Here is a 24628-nt window from a genome sequence, read left to right on the forward strand (position 1 = left end):
AACTCTTTCAAGAACATATCAAAATAACCACCCATTTGAAGAAGTATACTTCCAACCTTTTGATCTAACTCCACCAATCTTTGATTCCAAGATTTTTTCTTATCTCTTACAGTAACTTTGTCCAAGTAACTTGAGGTAGTAACCTTGTTCATAATCTTGTTCGATTCATAATTATATAGCTATCTTATTTTATGTTGTAAAATTTTAACAACAAGAACATAGTTTGAATGATTTCAAACTTGTTTACAAACTAAATAGATCCTTCTAACTTAACTTTTAAAACACTTCAAGACCTGTAATATATCATAATGATATGCTAACTTAACAAGATATAACTTGGTTTTACAAAGAACACCTTAAAAACTGAATCTACGTCGTCGGAGTGCAACCGGGGGCTGTTTTGGGTTGGATAATTAAAAACCATCTTGAACTTTGAATTGGAAGTTCATGTTCTAGAAAAATGATATTTCTTATGAATATGTTAACACATAAAAATTTCATGGTTTAACTCAAAGTGTAAGTATTTTTAGAAAAATGATCATTAAATGTTGTTTTTATGATGGAAAATGATCACTTTCATAAGTTTTACCAAAGTTTGACCTATAACCTGTGATTTTGAATGCAAACTAAGGTATTTTCAGTTCATATTCTTAAAATTTGACTCGATCCAAGGAAGTGGCAAGTTGAACCAACAAAAACGGAGTTGTAATGAAGAAACTACAACTAAAACAAGATTGGGTATCCGAAGCTAGTTTAGCTACGAAAATATTTGGAGATAAAGTAAATTAATCATATCTTTTCTAATTAATATGATATTTTATATATAATTACTTATGATTTGATTTTATATATTTCAGGACCACCCGTAAACAACACGAGAAGATTAATCATAAGACCTCATGATTGTACGCAACACGTCATTTGACAACACGGTACTTTATGTACGCAACACGTCATTTGACAACATGGTACCATGGGTCGAGATTAATTCTGATCAATACGAATACGATGGGGTCTTTATTTATTTTATTGAGCAACTAATTGTGGACCACTAACATCGGACTGCTAACTACGGACTAAGAAAATATTAAAAGAATTATAAGTATATGTATATATGTGTAACGATTACTTGAAGAGAAAATATGTTGATATATTATATATATATATGGTTAGGTTCGTGATATCTATCGGAGACCAAGTCGAGTTAAATACCTTCAAGGCAAAAGTGAGTATATAGTCCCACTTTTAAACTCTAAATATTTCGGGATGAGAATACATGCATTTTATGATTTACGTTATGGACACAAGTGATTAAAAATATATATTCTACGTTGAGTTGTACCACTGGCATACTTCCCTGTAGCTTGGTAACTACTATTTACATGTGGTATTGTAAACGCGAATCCTGTTGATAGATCTATCGGGCCTGACAACCCCAACCGGACTGGACGACCAGTATTCAACGGTTGCACAGTACTTCATTTCGGTGACTACACTTGGTACAGTGTAGTGAGATTTCATAATAAAGGGAATATGCGACGTTGATTAAATGTTAAGTATGGTTATCAAGTGCTCAACCACTTAGAATATTTTTATTAAAACGTTTATGTATATGAAATCTTGTGGTCTATATTTATAACGCTGCTAGCATTAAACCTATATCTCACCAACTTTATGTTGACGTTTAAAGCATGTTTATTCTCAGGTTCCTAGAAGTCTTCCGCTGTTTGAATATATGTTAGAGAAACCATGTGCATGGAGTCATACATGTTTTATTCGAGGAAGCATTGCATTCACAAAATCATCACCGTGTATTTATTTTGACTGCATTGTCAACGGAAGTATTCTTGTAAACTGTTATTTACAGTGATTGTCTACATGTAGAAATCATCAGATGTCGAAAACATTGAATTTTAAATATTCATTTATGGTATATCTTTTCAAAAGAATGCAATGTTTATAAAACGTATCATATAGAGGTCAAATGCCTCGCGATGTAATCATATGTTATTGTATTCGTCCCTATGGATTGAGTCGGGTCGTTTCATGTGGTATCAGAGCGGTGGTCTTAGCGAACCAGGTCTGCATTAGTGTGTCTAACTGATAAGTCGTTAGGTTGCATTAGTGAGTCTGGACTTCGACCGTGTCTGCATGTCAAAATTTTGCTTATCATTTTGTGTCGAAAATCATCTACTTATCATCTGTAGGAAATTACCTGCTTATCATCTTAAGTCTAAACGTGTCTTACTGCATTCATTGCATGAATGGTGTATAGACAAAATTCATATCTTAGCGTATTTGCTAATTCATATCTACGCGTATCTGTTACTGTAAACTTTGTCTGACATATTCCGTAAATCCCTCCATAATCTATGAGATCTTTTGTTCTATATATGTGAATATTCTATATAATTAGAATACCACCCGATAGCCGGAAAATCATTTCATATCGAAAAAATCCTTTATTCAATCATACGAAATGGAACTCGTCACTAGTTGAAGTCCCTCGGATTCCGATATGGAATACCACTCAAGCTCCGAAAGCAGTGTGACCGGAATGGATCAACCAATCAGTCATCATCTATTTTGGATGGATTGGGGATGGGTTCGTAGCCTCCTCAATCATTGGAGACAAGAAGAAGGTGATCCCTTCCATCCACCAAATTGCCCTCTTGACGATGAACCTGAAGCACTTACCGGCGAACCTGTTCGAGAAACCATTTTCTCTCTCATTTCCAGAGTATCTCGTCACGATTATATACTACATCAAATTCTAGCTTTTATTTATCCGCTCGTCCGAACCGACAATCACCCCGGTGTAATAGAAGAAGTCAACGAGCTTCGCACTCGGGTAGTGGCTTTGGAGAATACGGTACAAAGGTTACAAACACCATCAGCAGCATCAGCAGTATAACCAGTACCGTCAATAACATCAACATCGCAAGCCTCAATACCCTAAGCACCAGCAGCATCACCAGCATCAACGTTATCACCATCATCAACATCAACAGGATCATTACCACCACCAACAATCACATCTGCATCACACGCCTCAATATCACCATTCGTACCTCGGATATCAACGTCACACGTACCATAGATACCAAGAAGTACCAACAACAACAAACGATGAAGTATTGATTCATAACTTCATCGGAGAAACATTCTATGGTGATTATGTAATCTCTAAAGACATAGAGATTACCTATTTCTGCCTTAACCATAAATCAGATGAGTGGACAGAAATGATAAAAGGAAGAGTAGAAACCCTGACAAGAATGATGCGTAAGGTACAAGCTAGACTTGTTTTACCAACAGCATCAGCAGTACCCTTAGCCTCACCAACACAGTCAGTGCTGTCAACATCGTTAGAATCGTCAGCAACTTTAACATCACAAGCTCCACCAGTTCAAGAATCACCGTGGACATCATCAATAACGCGTATATTGCATCAACGAGTTATGAAGTATTAACTCATTCTTCTGAAGAATTTATATAAATATTTTATATATATGAATTCGGAAACCAAAATAAATCTTTTCGTACTAAGCTATTAAGTATGAATTGAAAAAGGGTAGATACTACTCGTTTAAATTCATATTACAAATATGCAATGATGTACGTCCTTCGTCAGCAACTTAATCATCGTTAACTACAATCCCTGTTTCAATTCAATGAATTTAGTTTTATAATAAACCAATGTATTATTCAATAATATGTTTGATTTTACACTTTCATCTTCAATGTACTCGAAGCTTACTGGGAAACAACATTCATATCTTGCGAAGTTAGCAAGAGTTCAATGAGTATCAGCATGATTCACTAAGGAAATATATATAAGAATAAATAATGAAGTATTGATCCATAACTTCATTAATATTATGTGAAGAATATGTGATTCCTAATCGTTTTAGAGATTACTTATTCTAGCTCAAACCGAAAATCAAATGAGTCTAATATTATATTGACTTATTAAATTCATGATTACATCTGAAGAAGATATATATGTACATATATTTTCATAAAGATTGTAATAAAATTCTCTGGTACAAAACATTACTTGTGAAATTTTTTTTTAACGGGTAGGTAATACCCGAGAGATATATAAATTCACAATTAATATGATTATATTCTTCGACTCTGATTCAACAATCATCAACTATACTCACTACCTTCACAATAATATACATTCTTTCATAGAAATCAAAACAACCATTCTCATCCAAATTTGATTACGACAAAACGAAATCCAAGTCAAGACTTAACAGAAGACATCACTCTTAGGACTCTTACATCTTTCAAAACTATACTTTGACTTTAAAACTATGCTAGAACATCATTCGATTCTTGGAACCCAGAAAAATATTTGTATCATTCAAAGTCCTAAAACATCATATGTATATTAACGATTACAATCTATGATCAAACCCTTCAAAATTCCTGAAGACACTTCAAATAATGGACAATCGAGATGATGATCCAACCACACATTATCCGCAGTCTTGCACCTGAAAAGCTCTCAAAACCAAGGACATAATTTAACACGTATCCGTGTTAAATCTTTTAGCATTTATTAGTAAAAATAACTTTGCGATTCCTTTTCAAAATAGCAAATTTTGTCACAGTTTCAGCAAGTCAACCTCGACTTTCCATTCGAAGTAGCCTTATTATAACCTGTAATACATACGATTACCCTTTTGTTACCAGGGAACCTTTTATATTCCACGACATTATCAGCAGATGTACCAGCAACTCGTTACCCCTTTGGCGGAATCAACAATTGGTATTTTGAAATCTCGCAGCATTTCTATTTCGGCAGTTATATATATATATATATATATATATACAACGTCTATCCACAAGAATTACATATTTCAAATGTGAAGTTTCTGAAAAATGCTCCAGTCTACGAATTAGTGCTATTTAGTTTTGGAAAAGACTGATAAAGTGGTAAAGACAGTAGACAACAATTACGGTCAGAAGTTTGACAATAAAGAATAATAGATTGGAAAAGCTCGAACGAAAAATTTGGTACTGGAAAACGGATTGAGCAAAGTATAAAGGAGGTCGTGGACAAATCACAATGACGAAATCTACCTTCAAAGGATTCAAATGATTCAGTGTCTGCTGAAACCGTTAGTAAACCTTACTCCTTATTCTAAACCTTCACAGACAGATTTTCCACGTCATTCCCTGATCTTAGATATTCTAAGATATCATCGTATTTTTCATTATAAATATCTCCGATATTCCTGAAGATATATTCCCAACTATCCTTATAAAAAATAATTTATCTCTTCACAATATTTGCGTTACAACATAAAAGAAACTGTGTTAGTTTCTAAATTCTGAAAAATTCGAGTTTAAAATATGAATGTTTTGAAGTAGTGTTGAAAACTGAAGCATGAATTAGTATAATATAATGACACTTGATCAACGTGATTATATTACAGTAATTCATGCTGAGTTTCTAAATGGAACATAATGATTCACAGATCATAACGTCATCATGTGCCATGTTACACAACTCTTACATTCTACCCAATCTCCAAACATATTAAGAACATATCTCCTTGATAATTCTATCTTTTCGGACATTCTGGTAACTTACCAAATCAAGATCGTGCAATTACTATTTCCTTCTTAGAACATTAACTATGTTTATTTCAAAATCCATACCTACGAATTCTGGACCATTATTCGCTTGACTCAAAGTCGGGTAGAGGAAACAGAAGTATGGAACTGTTGAATATAAAAGAAAATATAAAGCTCGACAACAACAAATAAATTACAAACCGTGTATATCAATACGTATTGCAACGTAAAGGTACGGGAGAATTAACAATACTATAACCCCAAGGTAATAGTAGAAATAAATAAAATCCTCCGGAGGTAGATGAAAAGAAGAATGACAGAGATGAAAGTTAAGAGTATATCCAGGATCAGCACTGGATGAAGCATACTGATAAATGTTTTAAAGTATGAATTGAGAGAGGAAGAATAGAAGGTATGAGTTGTAAGGAAATGAAGGGAGTTGGATTTATAGTAAAAGATCCGACAGAGCAATCAAAATAGATGATCGCATTTAAAGCGGATTCTAATTTCCTTGATTATCGAAGAATCAAATCTCATTATGAAGATTTTACTCCAAATCTCTTAAACTTGGAAATCAATCCTATCTACGTCAAAAGATATGACGAATCTATACCTACTCATTTCACCCTTTGGTGATAGCCTCACTCGTACTCTTCACAAAAATCAAATTGCTTTATCAATATTACTTGATGATAATAAAACTCTAATTTCCAACTCGTATACATCATGAAAACATACTTATTGTCTGCCATGACCATCCCATTCAAATTTCGGGACGAAATTTATTTAACGGGTAGGTACTGTAACGACCCGGATTTTTCCAATCGTTTTATACTTATGAGATTAATATTTACATAAATTAAACCTTACCAACATGATAAGCAATCCAAATTGTTGAGACTTGTGTTTTTGAAAAGAGTTTTACACAACGTTTGACCGTCCAATTTAACCGATGATATCACGAACTATATAACATACGATAATTATACGTTTGTGTATATATATATATTTATATATATTTAACATGATCTAAGGATAGTTTAACATCTCATTGTGTACTAATGACAATGAGTTATAAGTATATTTTGAAACTACTAACTTAAGTTTTCAAAACGATAACTATACGTAACATTCTTTGATATATATACTTATAACCTATAATGCTTATACATGTATCGTATATATAATGTATTTAATCAATTTTTAAGGACTTAAATACATAAAACAATATAAGTATATTAACAAAAGATAGCTATATTTGAATTCTCATTCCGTTTCCTCAAGATTTCTATACGTATATCTAGGGTATATGTACCCGTATCATACCCAGCTTCTATATGTATTTACTATTGGTATATACACATCAAATCAACATCCTAATCAACATTATTACTGCCCTAGATATGAGGTAACTAGGATTTGTCAAGTAGCATGAATTATTAGTAAGAAAACAAAATTAGGAATCCTTTTCGTTCTTTATAAACTAAAAAAGTTTTTATGAATGAACACCATTTCTTCACTCCATTTTCTCATACCTACACCCTCATTTCTCTCTCAAAATACTCCTAACTTCATACTTGATCATCTCCAAGTATTTTCCCCATCATTTAGCTTCAATTACAAGCCTTAAACACCATAAGAAAACTCTTTCAAGAACATATCAAAATAACCACCCATTTGAAGAAGTATACTTCCAACCTTTTGATCTAACTCCACCAATCTTTGATTCCAAGATTTTTTCTTATCTCTTACAGTAACTTTGTCCAAGTAACTTGAGGTAGTAACCTTGTTCATAATATTGTTCGATTCATAATTATATAGCTATCTTATTTTATGTTGTAAAATTTTAACAACAAGAACATAGTTTGAATGATTTCAAACTTGTTTACAAACTAAATAGATCCTTCTAACTTAACTTTTAAAACACTTTAAGACCTGTAATATTTCATAATGATATGCTAACTTAACAAGATATAACTTGGTTTTACAAAGAACACCTTAAAAACTGAATCTACGTCGTCGGAGTGCAACCGGGGGCTGTTTTGGGTTGGATAATTAAAAACCATCTTGAACTTTGAATTGGAAGTTCATGTTCTAGAAAAATGATATTTCTTATGAATATGTTAACACATAAAAATTTCATGGTTTAACTCAAAGTGTAAGTATTTTTAGAAAAATGATCATTAAATGTTGTTTTTATGATGGAAAATGATCACTTTCATAAGTTTTACCAAAGTTTGACCTATAACCTGTGATTTCGAATGCAAACTAAGGTATTTTCAATTCATATTCTTAAAATTTGACTCGATCCAAGGAAGTGGCAAGTTGAACCAACAAAAACGGAGTTGTAATGAAGAAACTACGACTAAAACAAGATTGGGTATCCAAAGCTAGTTTAGCTACGAAAATATTTGGAGATAAAGTAAATTAATCATATCTTTTCTAATTAATATGATATTTTATATATAATTACTTATGATTTGATTTTATATATTTCAGGACCACCCGTAAACAACACGAGAAGATTAATCATAAGACCTCATGATTGTACGCAACACGTCATTTGACAACACGGTACTTTATGTACGCAACACGTCATTTGACAACATGGTACCATGGGTCGAGATTAATTCTGATCAATACGAATACGATGGGGTCTTTATTTATTTTATTGAGCAACTAATTGTGGACCACTAACATCGGACTGCTAACTACGGACTAAGAAAATATTAAAAGAATTATAAGTATATGTATATATGTGTAACGATTACTTGAAAAGAAAATATGTTGATATATTATATATATATGGTTAGGTTCGTGATATCTATCAGAGACCAAGTCGAGTTAAATACCTTCAAGGCAAAAGTGAGTATATAGTCCTACTTTTAAACTCTAAATATTTCGGGATGAGAATACATGCATTTTATGATTTACGTTATGGACACAAGTGATTAAAAATATATATTCTACGTTGAGTTGTACCACTGGCATACTTCCCTGTAGCTTGGTAACTACTATTTACATGTGGTATTGTAAACGCGAATCCTGTTGATAGATCTATCGGGCCTGACAACCCCAACCGGACTGGACGACCAGTATTCAACGGTTGCACAGTACTTCATTTCGGTGACTACACTTGGTACAGTGTAGTGAGATTTCATAATAAAGGGAATATGCGACGTTGATTAAATGTTAAGTATGGTTATCAAGTGCTCAACCACTTAGAATATTTTTATTAAAACGTTTATGTATATGAAATCTTGTGGTCTATATTTATAACGCTGCTAGCATTAAACCTATATCTCACCAACTTTATGTTGACGTTTAAAGCATGTTTATTCTCAGGTTCCTAAAAGTCTTCCGCTGTTTGAATATATGTTAGAGAAACCATGTGCATGGAGGCATACATGTTTTATTCGAGGAAGCATTGCATTCACAAAATCATCACCGTGTATTTATTTTGACTGCATTGTCAACGGAAGTATTCTTGTAAACTGTTATTTACGGTGATTGTCTACATGTAGAAATCATCAGATGTCGAAAACATTGAATTTTAAATATTCATTTATGGTATATCTTTTCAAAAGAATGCAATGTTTATAAAACGTATCATATAGAGGTCAAATGCCTCGCGATGTAATCATATGTTATTGTATTTGTCCCTATGGATTGGGTCGGGTCGTTTCAATGTACATTTTAACTGAGTCGTTAAGTCATCGTTAGTCGTTACATGTAATTGTTGTTTTGAAACCTTTAGGTTAACGATCTTGTTAAATGTTGTTAACCCAATGTTTATAATATCAAATGAGATTTTAAATTATTATATTATCATGATATTATCATGTATGAATATCTCTTAATATGATATATATACATTAAATGTCTTTACAACGATAATCGTTACATATATGTCTCGTTTAAAAATCATTAAGTTAGTAGTCTTGTTTTTACATATGTAGTTCATTGTTAGTATACTTAATGATATGTTTACTTATCATAGTATCATGTTAACTATATATATATATATCCATATATATGTCATCATATAGTTTTTACAAGTTTTAACGTTCGTGAATCACCGGTCAACTTGGGTGGTCAATTGTCTATATGAAACATATTTCAATTAATCAAGTCTTAACAAGTTTGATTGCTTAACATGTTGGAAACATTTAATCATGTAAATATCAATCTCAATTAATATATATAAACATGGAAAAGTTCGGGTCACTACAGTACCTACCCGTTATTAACCAAAAATGTTTCTTGAGATCCTTGTACATCTTCCCCGTTCCAGGATGTATTGAGTATCTGGTTTTATGAGCTTCTCTAAGTACCATTTCTCTCATATCTCCAAATTTTGGTACCCAAATCCTTTCAGCCCAATACCGGGTTCCGTCTTCCCGAATATTAAGATGCTTCTCCGATCCTTTGGGTATTTCATCCTTTAAATTTCCCTCTTTTAAAACTCCTTGTTGCGCCTCCTTTATTTGAGTAGTAAGGTTATTATGAATCATTATATTCATAGATTTTACTCGAATGGGTTCTCTGTCCTTCATGCTCAAGGCATCGGCTACCACATTTGCCTTCCCCGGGTGGTAACGAATCTCAAAGTCGTAATCATTCAATAATTCAATCCACCTACGCTGCCTCATATTCAGTTGTTTCTGATTAAATATGTGTTGAAGACTTTTGTGGTCGGTATATATAATACTTTTGACCCCATATAAGTAGTGCCTCCAAGTCTTTAATGCAAAAACAACCGCGTCTAATTTCAAATCATGCGTCGTATAATTTTGTTCGTGAATCTTCAATTGTCTAGACGCATAAGCAATCACCTTCGTTCGTTGCATTAATACACAACCGAGACCTTGCTTTGATGCGTCACAATAGATCACAAAATCATCATTCCCTTCAGGCAATGACAATATAGGTGCCGTAGTTAGCTTTTTCTTCAATAACTGAAACGCTTTCTCTTGTTCATAATTCCATTCAAATTTCTTCCCTTTATGCGTTAATGCAGTCAAGGGTTTTGCTATTCTGGAAAAGTCTTAGATGAACCTTCTGTAGTAACCAGCTAGTCCTAAAAACTGGCGTATGTGTTTCGGAGTTTTCGGGGTTTTCCACTTTTCAACAGTTTCTAGCTTTGCCGGATCCACCTTAATACCTTCTTTGTTCACTATGTGACCGAGGAATTGAACTTCTTCCAACCAAAATGCATACTTTGAAAACTTAGCGTACAATTCTTCCTTCCTCAATACTTCTAACACCTTTCTCAAATGTTCACCGTGTTCTTGGTCATTCTTTGAGTAAATAAGTATGTCATCAATGAAAACAATGACAAACTTGTCAAGGTATGGTCCACACACTCGGTTCATAAGGTCCATGAACACAGCTGGTGCATTAGTTAAACCAAACGGCATGACCATAAACTCGTAATGACCGTAACGTGTTCTGAAAGCAGTCTTTGGAATATCATCTTCTTTCACCCGCATTTGATGATACCCGGAACGTAAGTCAATCTTTGAATAAACAGACGAGCCTTGTAGTTAATCAAATAAGTCTTCGATTCTCGGTAGTGGGTAGCGGTTCTTGATGGTAAGTTTGTTCAACTCTCGGTAGTCGATACACAACCTGAATGTACCATCTTTCTTCTTGACAAACAAAACAGGAGCTCCCCACTGTGATGTGCTTGGTCGAATGAAACCACACTCTAAAAGTTCTTGTAATTGGCTTTGCAGTTCTTTCATCTCGCTGGGTGTGAGTCTGTAAGGAGCACGAGCTATTGGTGCAGCTCCTGGTACAATATCTATTTGAAATTCAACGGATCGATGTGGGGGTAATCCCGGTAATTCTTTCGGAAATACATCGGGAAATTCTTTTGCAATGGGAACATCATTGATGCTCTTTTCTTCAGTTTGTACTTTCTCGACGTGTGCTAGAACAGCATAGCAACCTTTTCTTATTAGTTTTTGTGCCTTCAAATTACTAATAAGATGTAGCTTCGTGTTGCCCTTTTCTCCATACACCATTAAGGGTTTTTCTTTTTCTCGTATAATGCGAATTGCATTTTTGTAACAAACGATCTCTGCTTTCACTTCTTTCAACCAGTCCATACCGATTATCACATCAAAACTCCCTAACTCTACTGGTATCAAATCAATCTTAAATATTTCGCTAACCAGTTTAATTTCTCGATTCCAACATATATTATCTGCTGAAATTAATTTACCATTTGCTAATTCGAGTAAAAATTTACTATCCAAAGGCGTCAATGGACAACTTAATTTAGCACAAAAATCTCTACTCATATAGCTTCTATCCGCACCCGAATCAAATAAAACGTAAGCAGATTTATTGTCAATAAGAAACGTACCCGTAACAAGCTCCGGGTCTTCCTGTGCCTCTGCCGCATTAATATTGAAAACTCTTCCGCGGCCTTGTCCATTCGTGTTCTCCTGGTTCGGGCAATTTCTAATAATGTGGCCCGGTTTTCCACATTTATAACAAACTACATTGGCATAACTTGCTCCGACACTACTTGCTCCGCCATTACTCGTTCCGACACCATTTGTTCCTTTCGTTCTATTAACCCCTGGTCCGTAGACCTCACACTTCGCCTCGCTATGACCATTTCTTTTACACTTGTTGCAAAATTTGGTGCAGAACCCCGAGTGATACTTTTCACACCTTTGGCATAGCTGCTTCTGATTGTTGTTGTTGTTGCGGTTATTATTGTTGTTGGGATGATTGTTGTAGTTGCTGTTGTTGTTGTTGTTGTTGTTGTTGTTGGGCCGTTTGTTGTAGTTGCGATTGATGTTGCGATTGTTGGGATAATTGTTGCGATTATTGTTGTAATTGCTGTTGTTGTTGTATTGGTGATTCTTATCACCGTTTTCCTCCCACTTTCTTTTGACTTGCTTCACATTGGCCTCTTCAGCAGTCTGTTCTTTAATTCTTTCTTCAATCTGGTTCACTAGTTTGTGAGCCATTCTACATGCCTGTTGTATGGAGGCGGGCTCGTGTGAACTTATATCTTCTTGGATTCTTTCCGGTAATCCTTTCACAAACGCGTCGATCTTCTCTTCCTCATCTTCGAACGCTCCGGGACACAATAGGCACAATTCTGTGAATCGTCTTTCGTACGTGGTAATATCAAATCCTTGGGTTCGTAACCCTCTAAGTTCTGTCTTGAGCTTATTGACCTCGGTTCTGGGACGGTACTTCTCGTTCATCAAGTGCTTGAATGCTGACCACGGTAGTGCGTACGCATCGTCTTGTCCCACTTGCTCTAGATAGGTATTCCACCATGTTAACGCAGAACCTGTGAAGGTATGCGTAGCGTACTTCACTTTGTCCTCTTCAGTACACTTACTTATGGCAAACACCGATTCGACCTTCTCGGTCCACCGTTTCAATCCGATCGGTCCTTCGGTTCCATCAAATTCCAAAGGTTTGCAGGCAGTGAATTCTTTGTAGGTGCATCCTACACGATTTCCTGTACTGCTAGATCCAAGGTTATTGTTGGTATGTAGCGCAGCCTGTACTGCGGCTATGTTTGAAGCTAGAAAAGTACGGAATTCCTCTTCATTCATATTCACGGTGTGTCGAGTAGTCGGTGCCATTTCCTTCAAAATAGTCAAATGGAACAAGTTAATCATACAGAATATTAAGAGTAGTTAATAGTATTTCGTAGCATAATATGAACTCATTTATAAAAGCTTTTTCTTCATATTAGCGTTTTATAAGTTTAAATTCGGGTAGTACCTACCCGTTAAGTTCATACTTAGTAGCTAATATACAATTCAACTACTACAATTCTATATGAAAAACTGATTATAATAATATTTCGCGTTCAAACTTTTACACAATATTTTACAAACTTACAATACCGCTTATTTTACATATAGCATGAAATATAGCACACAATAAATTTGATACAAGATGGTTGTGAAGATAATTCTAGCTAGTACACAAGTCGTTTAGCAAAGGCAATAAAGACACGTAATTCATACGTCCAGAAACAAGTCATGCATTCTGGTTTTACTAGGATTACTTCTCATCCTTGGTCTTGTGGAACATAACCGTTATGGTCGTTGATAAGACAGTGTGTTGTAACGTCGTCAAAGGCACGAGGGTTACGTAATGTCCAATAGTCCCGTAACAATCTAAAAACCTCATTTCTTACCCCAATTACCGACTCCGTCACTTGTGGGAAAACATGTTTAATAGTTGTAGCCCGATGTTCTTGTTCTCACTTTGGTGAGAAGCGAACATTACTAATCCGTAAGCATAACATGCTTCTTTATGTTGCATGTTAGCCGCTTTTTCTAAATCACGAAGTCCAATATTCAGATATATTGAGTCAAAATAATTTCTTAACCCATTGCGTAAAATAGCATTTGGGTTCCCCGCAATATATGCGTCAAAGTAAACACATCGTAACTTATGGATTTCCAAATGCGATATCCCCCATCTTTCGAACGAAAGCCTTTTATAAACCAAGGCATTCTTGGAACGTTCTTCGAATGTCTTACAAACTGATCTCGCCTTAAATAGTTGTGCCGAAGAATTCTGACCGACTCTAGACAAGATTTCATCAATCATGTCTCCGGGTAGGTCTCTTAAAATATTGGGTTGTCTATCCATTTTGTGTTTTTATACTGTAAAATAGACAAGAGTTAGATTCATAAAAAAAATACTTATTAATACAAGCAATTTTTACATATATCATAAAGCATAAGCACACTATATTACATATATTACACCACACGAATACAACTATCTTATTCCGACTCGCTTTTTTCTTCTTCTTCGGTTTTGGATCATTTTGCCAAGTTTCTAGGGATATATGATGTTCCCCTAATACGAGCCGTCGTTTTCCACATTGGTTTAGAAAAACCTGGTGGTTTAGAGGTTCCCGGGTCATTGTTACAACTTAAGGACTTCGGGGGTTGACGATACATATAAAGTTCATCGGGGTTAGAATTAGATTTCTCTATTTTTATGCCCTTTTCCTTATTATTTTCTTTTGCCTTTTTAAATTCAGTTGGGGTAATTTCTATAACATCATCGGAATTCTCGTCGGAATCCGATTCATCGAAGAATTGGTAATCCTCCCAATATTTTGCTTCCTTGGCGGAAACACCATTGACCATAATTAATTTTGGTCGGTTGGTTGAGGATTTTCTTTTACTTAACCGTTTTATTATTTCCCCCACCGGTTCTATTTCTTCATCCGGTTCCTATTCTTCTTCCGGTTCCGATTCTTCTTCCGGTTCCGACTCTTCTTCCGGTTCCTCTTCGGGAACTTGTGAATCAGTCCACGAATCATTCCAATTTACATTTGACTCTTCATTATTATTAGGTGATTCAATGGGACTTGTTCTAGAGGTAGACATCTATCACATAATATCAAACGCGTTAAGAGATTAATATATCACATAATATTCACATGTTAAAAATATATAGTTTCCAACAAAATTTGTTAAGCAATCATTTTTCAAGTAAACACGGTCGAAGTCCAGACTCACTAATGCATCCTAACAAACTCGATAAGACACACTAATGCAAAATTCTGGTTCTCTAAGACCAACGCTCGGATACCAACTGAAATGTCCCGTTCTTATTGATTAAAAACGTTCCATATTAATTGATTTCGTTGCGAGGTTTTGACCTCTATATGAGACGTTTTTCAAAGACTGCATTCATTTTAAAACAAACCATAACCTTTATTTCATCAATAAAGATTTAAAAAGTTTACGTAGATTATCAAATAATGATAATCTAAAATATCCTGTTTACATACGACCATTACATAATGGTTTACAATACAAATATGTTACAACAAAATAAGTTTCTTGAATGCAGTTTTTACACAATAACATACAAGCATGGACTCCAAATCTCGTCCTTATTTAAGTATGCGACAGCGGAAGCTCTTAATAATCACCTGAGAATAAACATGCTTAAAACGTCAACAAAAATGTTGGTGAGTTATAGGTTTAACCTATATATATCAAATCATAATAATAGACCACAAGATTTCATATTTCAATACACATCCCATACATAGAGATAAAAATCATTCATATGGTGAACACCTGGTAACCGACATTAACAAGATGCATATATAAGAATATCCCCATCATTCCGGGACACCCTTCGGATATGATATAAATTTCGAAGTACTAAAGCATCCGGTACTTTGGATGGGGTTTGTTAGGCCCAATAGATCTATCTTTAGGATTCGCGTCAATTAGGGTGTCTGTTCCCTAATTCTTAGATTACCAGACTTAATAAAAAGGGGCATATTCGATTTTGATAATTCAACCATAGAATGTAGTTTCACGTACTTGTGTTTATTTTGTAAATCATTTATAAAACCTGCATGTATTCTCATGCCAAAAATATTAGATTTTAAAAGTGGGACTATAACTCACTTTCACAGATTTTTACTTCGTCGGGATGTAAGACTTGGACACTGGTTGATTCACGAACCTATAACAATATATACATATATATCAAAGTATGTTCAAAATATATTTACAACACTTTTAATATATTTTGATGTTTTAAGTTTATTAAGTCAGCTGTCCTCGTTAGTAACCTACAACTAGTTGTCCACAGTTAGATGTACAGAAATAAATCGATAAATATTATCTTGAATCAATCCACGACCCAGTGTATACGTATCTCAGTATTGATCACAACTCAAACTATATATATTTTGGAATCAACCTCAACCCTGTATAGCTAACTCCAACATTCACATATAGAGTGTCTATGGTTGTTCAGAAATATATATAGATGTGTCGACATGATAGGTCGAAACATTGTATACGTGTCTATGGTATCTCAAGATTACATAATATACAATACAAGTTGATTAAGTTATGGTTGGAATAGATTTGTTATCAATTTTCACGTAGCTAAAATGAGAAAAATTATCCAATCTTGTTTTACCCATAACTTCTTCATTTTAAATCCGTTTTGAGTGAATCAAATTGCTATGGTTTCATATTGAACTCTATTTTATGAATCTAAACAGAAAAAGTATAGGTTTATAGTCGAAAAAATAAGTTACAAGTCATTTTTGTAAAGGTAGTCATTTCAGTCGAAAGAACGACGTCTAGATGACCATTTTAGAAAACATACTTCCACTTTGAGTTTAACCATAATTTTTGAATATAGTTTCATGTTCATAATAAAAATCATTTTCTCAGAATAACAACTTTTAAATCAAAGTTTATCATAGTTTTTAATTAACTAACCCAAAACAGCCCGCGGTGTTACTACGACGGCGTAAATCTGGTTTTACGGTGTTTTTCGTGTTTCCAGGTTTTAAATCATTAAGTTAGCATATCATATAGATATAGAACATGTGTTTAGTTGATTTTAAAAGTCAAGTTAGAAGTATTAACTTTTGTTTGCGAACAAGTTTAGAATTAACTAAACTATGTTCTAGTGATTTCAAGTTTAAACCTTCGAATAAGATAGCTTTATATATATGAATCGAATGATGTTATGAACATCATTACTACCTTAAGTTCCTTGGATAAACCTACTGGAAAAGAGAAAAATGGATCTAGCTTCAACGGATCCTTGAATGGCTCGAAGTTCTTGAAGCAGAATCATGACACGAAAACAAGTTCAAGTAAGATCATCACTTGAAATAAGATTGTTATAGTTATAGAAATTGAACCAAAGTTTGAATATGATTATTACCTTGTATTAGAATGATAACCTACTATAAGAAACAAAGATTTCTTGAGGTTGGATGATCACCTTACAAGATTGGAAGTGAGCTAGCAAACTTGAAAGTATTCTTGATTTTATGTAACTAGAACTTGTAGAATATATGAAGAACACTTAGAACTTGAAGATAGAACTTGAGAGAGATCAATTAGATGAAGAAAATTGAAGAATGAAAGTGTTTGTAGGTGTTTTTGGTCGTTGGTGTATGGATTAGATATAAAGGATATGTAATTTTGTTTTCATGTAAATAAGTCATGAATGATTACTCATATTTTTGTAATTTTATGAGATATTTCATGCTAGTTGCCAAATTATGGTTCCCACATGTGTTAGGTGACTCACATGGGCTGCTAAGAGCTGATCATTGGAGTGTATATACCAATAGTACATACATCTAAAAGCTGTGTATTGTACGAGTACGAATACGGGTGCATACGAGTAGAATTGTTGATGAAACTGAACGAGGATGTAATTGTAAGCATTTTTGTTAAGTAGAAGTATTTTGATAAGTGTATTGAAGTCTTTCAAAAGTGTATAAATACATATTAAAACACTACATATATGTACATTTTAACTGAGTCGTTAAGTCATCGTTAGTCGTTACATGTAATTGTTGTTTTGAAACCTTTAAGTTAACGATCTTGTTAAATGTTGTTAACCCAATGTTTATAATATCAAATGAGATTTTAAATTATTATATTATCATGATATTATCATGTATGAATATCTCTTAATATGATATATATATATACATTAAATGTCTTTACAACGATAATCGTTACATATATTTCTCGTTTAAAAATCATTAACTTAGTAGTCTTGTTTTTACATATGTAGTTCATTGTTAATATACTTAATGATATGTTTACTTATCATAGTATCATGTTAACTATATATATATCCATATATATGTCATCATATAGTTTTTACAAGTTTTAACGTTCGTGAATCACCGGTCAACTTGGGTGGTCAATTGTCTATATGAAACATATTTCAATTAATCAAGTCTTAATGAGTTTGTTTGCTTAACATGTTGGAAACATTTAATCATGTAAATATCAATCTCAATTAATATATATAAACATGGAAAAGTTCGGGTCACTACAAATTTGAACCGAAAATCCCTTAGCTTTGGTAACTAGTAACTGCCAGTTATAAGAACTGGTGGGCGCGAGTAGTTGTATATGGATCCATAAGGCTTGACATCCCCGTCTGTTCCAGGTATAGAAACCCTAGCCTGAACTATAAAACAGACGTATGCTATTTGAATGTATCGTACATGTTGGTTTCATGTTAAACACATGGGTACTTATTAGATAGACGTTAAAGCTTAGTTACCAGGGTGCTCAATCTTGTAGAATAATTTGATAAACGTTTCTGGATGAAACAACTGAAATCTTGTGATCCACTTTTATATACAGATTATGCGAAACACTAAAACTATGAACTCACCAACCTTTGTGTTGACACTTGTTAGCATGTTTATTCTCAGGTTCCCTAGAAGTCTTCCGCTGTTTGCTTATATGTTAAGACAAGCTATGTGCATGGAGTCTTACATGGCATATTTTTCAAGGAAACGTTGCATTCACCAAATCATTACCATGTATCTTATTTTGACTGCATTGTCAACGGATGTACTATTGTAAACTACTGTATTATTTACGGTGATTGTCTATATGTAGAAATCATCAGATATCGAAAACCTTTGATTTAAATATTCATTTATGGTGAGCCTTTTCAAAAGAATGCAATGTTTACAAAACGTATCATATAGAGGTCAAATACCTCGCAATGAAATCGATGAATGACGTGTTCGTGCATATGGATTTGAAGCGATCGTCACATACCCTGTCACGCCTCCCACCTCTCACTCCTCTCAAGTTGCTCTACTCACAAGCCCAACCACTTGGCAGCGTCTTGGACATCCCGGACATGATGTCTTTCGAAGACTTGTTTCCAATAAAGATATTATTTATAATAAAACTACGCCTCATGTGCTTTGCCATGCATGTGAACTTGGCAAACACGTCCGGCTTCCTTTTTCTGTTTCGAGTACTACTGTTAATTCCGCATTTGAAATACATTATGATTTATGGACTTCTCCTGTTTCTAGCTTAGGTGGTTTAAAATATTACATTATTTTTCTTGGCCGTTATTCACACTACGTATGGGTATTTCCGCTTCGTAATAAATCAGATACACTTAACACCTTTATACAATTTCGCACATTTATACGCACACAATTTAACAAAGAAATTAAAGCCTTTCAATGCGACAACGGCGGTGAATTTGATAACGCTGCTTTCCACCAACTCTTACAAACAAATGGCATCCAATTCCGCTTCTCATGCCCTTACACTTCTCAGCAAAACGGGAAGTCAGAACGCATGCTCCGCACCATCAACAACCTCATTCGCACACTTCTTTTCCAAGCTCACCTTCCGCCTACATATTGGGTGGAAGCTCTTCACATGGCTGCGCATCTTCTCAATATCCTACCGTCCTCCTCCATTAACCACGAAATACCATAAACACGCCTCTACAAACAGAAACCCACACTACAACAAATGAGCCCTTTCCAGACGACATTTTGCGACGACATGTCGTCTGGAAAGCCCTATCCCGACGACATGTCGTCGCTTATGTGTCGTCCCTAAAGCCTCGTCGCGAAAAGGTTTTCCCGACGCCTATTTTACGTCTATCCCGACGACGGTGGGACCCACTTTGACTGACATAGTCAAAGATCAAGTGGCTCCTTTCGCGACGACTTTTTGCGACGGCATGTCGTCAGACATGAAAAAGTCAATTGTTGACTGATTTTGACATTTTTGGTCAAAATCACCTTTCGCGACGACCCTTTTGCGACGACATGTCGTCTGGAAAGCCTGTATTAATTTTTTTTACAGCAGCTTCAGAAAAGCTGCTGTCCAGCCGAATTCGTCACACAAAATACAATTTCTGCCCAGATGTTCAAAACAAAAAACATACCATAATATAATAAATATAAATAAATGTAAATGATAAACATTTAAAATAAAATCACAAATTTCCTGCGATTACCACGATGGCTATTCATTACACACATAATTTACATGATCATTATCATGTTTGGGAGTTACAAAATACGATAGCGGCAGAATTAGCAAAAGCTATACACAAAAACTATACTAAAAACTATAAGGTTGTTATAATTGAGTGCCTTTAACTACATAGTAAAAAATATACACTCAACCGGTTGTAAGTTGCTAGCAGCTATAGCTAACCTCGCTTCCTCTTTGTTCATGCACCTCCTTTGGCAGAATCCTGGGGAAGTGGTCAAAGTACAATATGTATGTTCAATAATATAACATAAGAATAAAATATATTGTTGTACAAAACGAAAACATAACCAAAATCAATGATTTCATAAGGAAATTGTTACAAATGAAATAAGGATGAACTCATTACCATATCTGCCTCCTATGCTCGAATGTCTTTTTATCAGTTAACAAAGCTACACAATGAGGCACAAATAAAGAAACTACTAATCTTACACAACGAATGAATATGAAGAAATCACACAATCAGCTGTAAAAAAATTGATTAACAACTTTGTGCTTCTCAACGTTATCAATTAAACGCTTTAAAGGGCTGAAATTGTTTTATCATAAAAATAAAACAAAATGTTTCACTGCAACTTCATTAATGGAGCTTAAGAAAACTATTAACAGAAACACCCTACCCTAGTATCAAATTCATCAGATATTAAGGTACTATATCTGTAAGGATCAATAAACTATACAAATATTTGCTCGTTATCACTGCAACTTCATTAATGGAGCTTAATTTTTATAAGTATAATTTAAATTAGTTCATTAATCATGCTATATTCTTATTTTGCTATATTCTTATTTTGCTTATGTAACAAATCATGCAATATAAACATAAGCACTACACTACCATACATCTCAATCAAGCTAATTCGCTAACAATTTAATAAAAAAAATATATTTTTTAACAGCATGAAGATAAGCATTACATGATTAAACGTTCATATCAAACTGAATAACACAAATATTAGTAAATCAAGGACCAACCCATCATCCATTAATCAATCAATACCTCAAAAATACATTAAAAGCATCAAAATTTGCAAGAACCAAGAAAACCCCAAATGAGTACCTGAAACCAAATATCTGAAATTGAAACTAAAGTATCGGTTTAGGGTTCCTGTAATCAGTACCCGGGTAAGCAGTAAAAGTGGACGTTATAAACGAAACGAATGACAAAGTAAAAGTAAGAAAATCATCTGAGCAAAACTTTAATGGTAACAAAAATCACGATGAATAAATGTAAACTGTGATTTCAAAAAATTTAGTATCTAACGATTCAAGTATTACACGGAACCCGAAATCAATCAACCAAAAAGTTACAAATATATACGTCAACAAAAATTTAGAATCAAAATTACCTCCTACAGAGAACCCTAAATTAATTAACGGAACGCACGTACGTTTTGATTCAGGATAATGAAATCTTCAGAGAAAAGGACGGCTTCATGGTAGCATCCGTCATATTCTTCGCACCTCAAGAACTGTGAAATCAACGAATAGAAAATTGAGCATTTGGATTTGGGGCGCTAGATTTAGGGTTTCTCTTAAACGATTTTCTAACCTGAATATGAATTTGGTAAATGTAGATAATTTGGGAGAGAAAGTTAGGGTTTGCTTTTTCATGAATGTCATGAATGAATATTATTTTATAACCCATTCTTATTAATTTCCCGTGTTTTTTATTATAAAAGGGGTATTTTAGGTAGCTTAAAAATTAAAATTGATTTATTAGCTAATATAAATATAGGATCATTTTGAACCATTAGATAAAGGAGTATTTGAAAGTCTTTTTTTGATTTAAGGGTTAAAAAGTGATTTTTAAAAATAATTATTAGCTAATAATGACTCTCTTTTAAGGTATAGAGTGATTATTATTATTATTATTATTATTATTATTATTATTAATGTTTATGCATCTATAAATTTGAATTGATAGGTTAAGTTTACGCTAAAATTTTAGTGTTATTACTGCTTGGCTAACCTTTGTTGTTGTTGCTATTATGCAGATTTTGTTTCAGTGGTGTTTCAAATTACGCCTCCGTCTCCGCCATCAGGTATATTTATATCATCAATTTTTTATCGTATTTTGAATTTTGTTTTCTAGATGTAATAGTTTTATGCTTATTTAGAGTTTTGGTTTTTGTTCCATTTGCTGAATATTAACTGATTTATTATAGACTTTTATTGATTTCTGACTGGTCATGTGTTTGTGCCTTTTTTTTATGCTGGCTGTTTTGGGGTGGGTAAGGTTTAATAATGACGCCTAAAAAATGAATTAACCAAGTAGTTGAATCTGTTGCATCATCTATATTGGGTGATGGAAGTAATTCTATGGGATTAAATCCCACTAAAAAGGAAAAAGGTAATAAATAAATTCAGTTTTGAAGATGGTAATGAAACCTGCACAAAAGATTGTGAATGGCTGTCGGTTTCTATGATAATGTTATCTTGTCGTTGCCTGCTTCGCGTGAATATACAGGTTGGTTGTTGCTATTTTTTTTTTTTGGTATTATATTTCATTTTTTGTTGTTGTTAAGTTTACTTATATTGACCATTTTGTCTTTGGTTATAGCCGGATATTTTCCGATGGTGGTCTCCATCGGTAAGCTTCCACTTTGAACAGTAGAGAAGGTATAGTCGTTTCTTTTTGGGTAAATGTTTGTTTGTTCTGGAAGTTGAATATTTGGATGATTGTTTTATGTTAATTATAAGGGGTAACAAACGCATATGGTGACCTTGGTGACCCTAATTGTGTTTGTTCCTTTTGTGGTGCTTTTCTCTGGTATTAAAAAAGGCTAATGACTTCTTCAAGCAGATTACATGTTAATCGTTGTTGTGAAGGGGGTCGTATTGATTTACCAAGGAAAGAGGAACCTCTTACTACTTTTATTGAGTAATTAGGCAATAAACACCAATATTGCAGGGCCTACTGTTCAAATTTGAAGCAACAATTTGCATAATTGTGGGAAATAGAAATTGGTTCCATTATGATGTCCATCATGTAGAAAATCAATGGAAGGAAAACCACCAAATCTAGAGTGTCCAAACCACACAACCGAAGGCAACTGCATATTCTGTTAAGCCGCATATACATTTGCATTTTCTAACAAACAAAAACACTAATCTTTATCATTTTAAAATTACAGCTATTCATTCAGAGCAACAGTGATGGATGAGACCGGATCAAAAATACTTACTTTTTTCTCAGAATCAGCAGACAAATTAGTTGATGTCGACTGCAAAACCCTGATTACAACTTACAACAATGGCCACGACAACAAAAAAAGAAATACCTCCTCAAATCAAACAACTAGAAGGAACGCACCATATAATTGAACTCAACATCAGTACTGACAGATACGGAGAACCCGAATACATTTTCAAACGCCATTTCCCATTATCACCGCCAATGAAAACAACAGCAGAAACAGAGTAGCCCATAACATTCCTACCATGTCCAGCAACACCATGTCAACCTTTCTTACTTATAAACATCATTCAATTTCATAACAGACTTAACTAACTGATCTAAAAGTCCTATTATATAAATACCATATAAACATTTTCTGATGACTGTTATGCATGCACTTTATGAGGTCCACAACTATGAAGTATGATAGCTAGGTACATTTGGTGGTTTGTGGTTTGGAGATCATGATGGTTTGGGAAATTGAAAGCCTGTCTCCCTTTAAAATATAGCTAATAATCGGAATTCGATAGCATTCATCAGTGGCTTAATAAAGTGTGCCTAACCCGCCATTAGAAGGCTTCTCTAGAATTCAGCTCATCATGTGAATTGATGAGACTTATTGGTTTAAAAAATATTTAGGTTAATTAGTCAATGATATTAACAAATTTAATTAAAATTAACAACCTCAGATTTTGATCTAAATTAAGTTGTTTCAATTAGCTAGACAATTAAATGTACATTAGTGTAATTAAACTAATAAATTGCATACCAATTACTTTGCATCCGTAATTGTGTCGTTTTATCGTTATCATGCTATTATTTAGTTCAACTTATATAATTTATTTGCTAATCCTAACATATGTGATTTTGTATCTTGATTGGTATTAATGGGTATTATTTTTTGTGTGATTACAAATTCGAACCAAAATGAGTCCTAATAATCACTCTATAATGCAGGAAAAAACAAGAAGAAAGCAGCAGTCAGATTCAAACACCA

The sequence above is a fragment of the Rutidosis leptorrhynchoides genome, chromosome 3, assembly GCF_046630445.1.
Source record: "Rutidosis leptorrhynchoides isolate AG116_Rl617_1_P2 chromosome 3, CSIRO_AGI_Rlap_v1, whole genome shotgun sequence".
Lineage (NCBI taxonomy): Eukaryota > Viridiplantae > Streptophyta > Magnoliopsida > Asterales > Asteraceae > Rutidosis > Rutidosis leptorrhynchoides.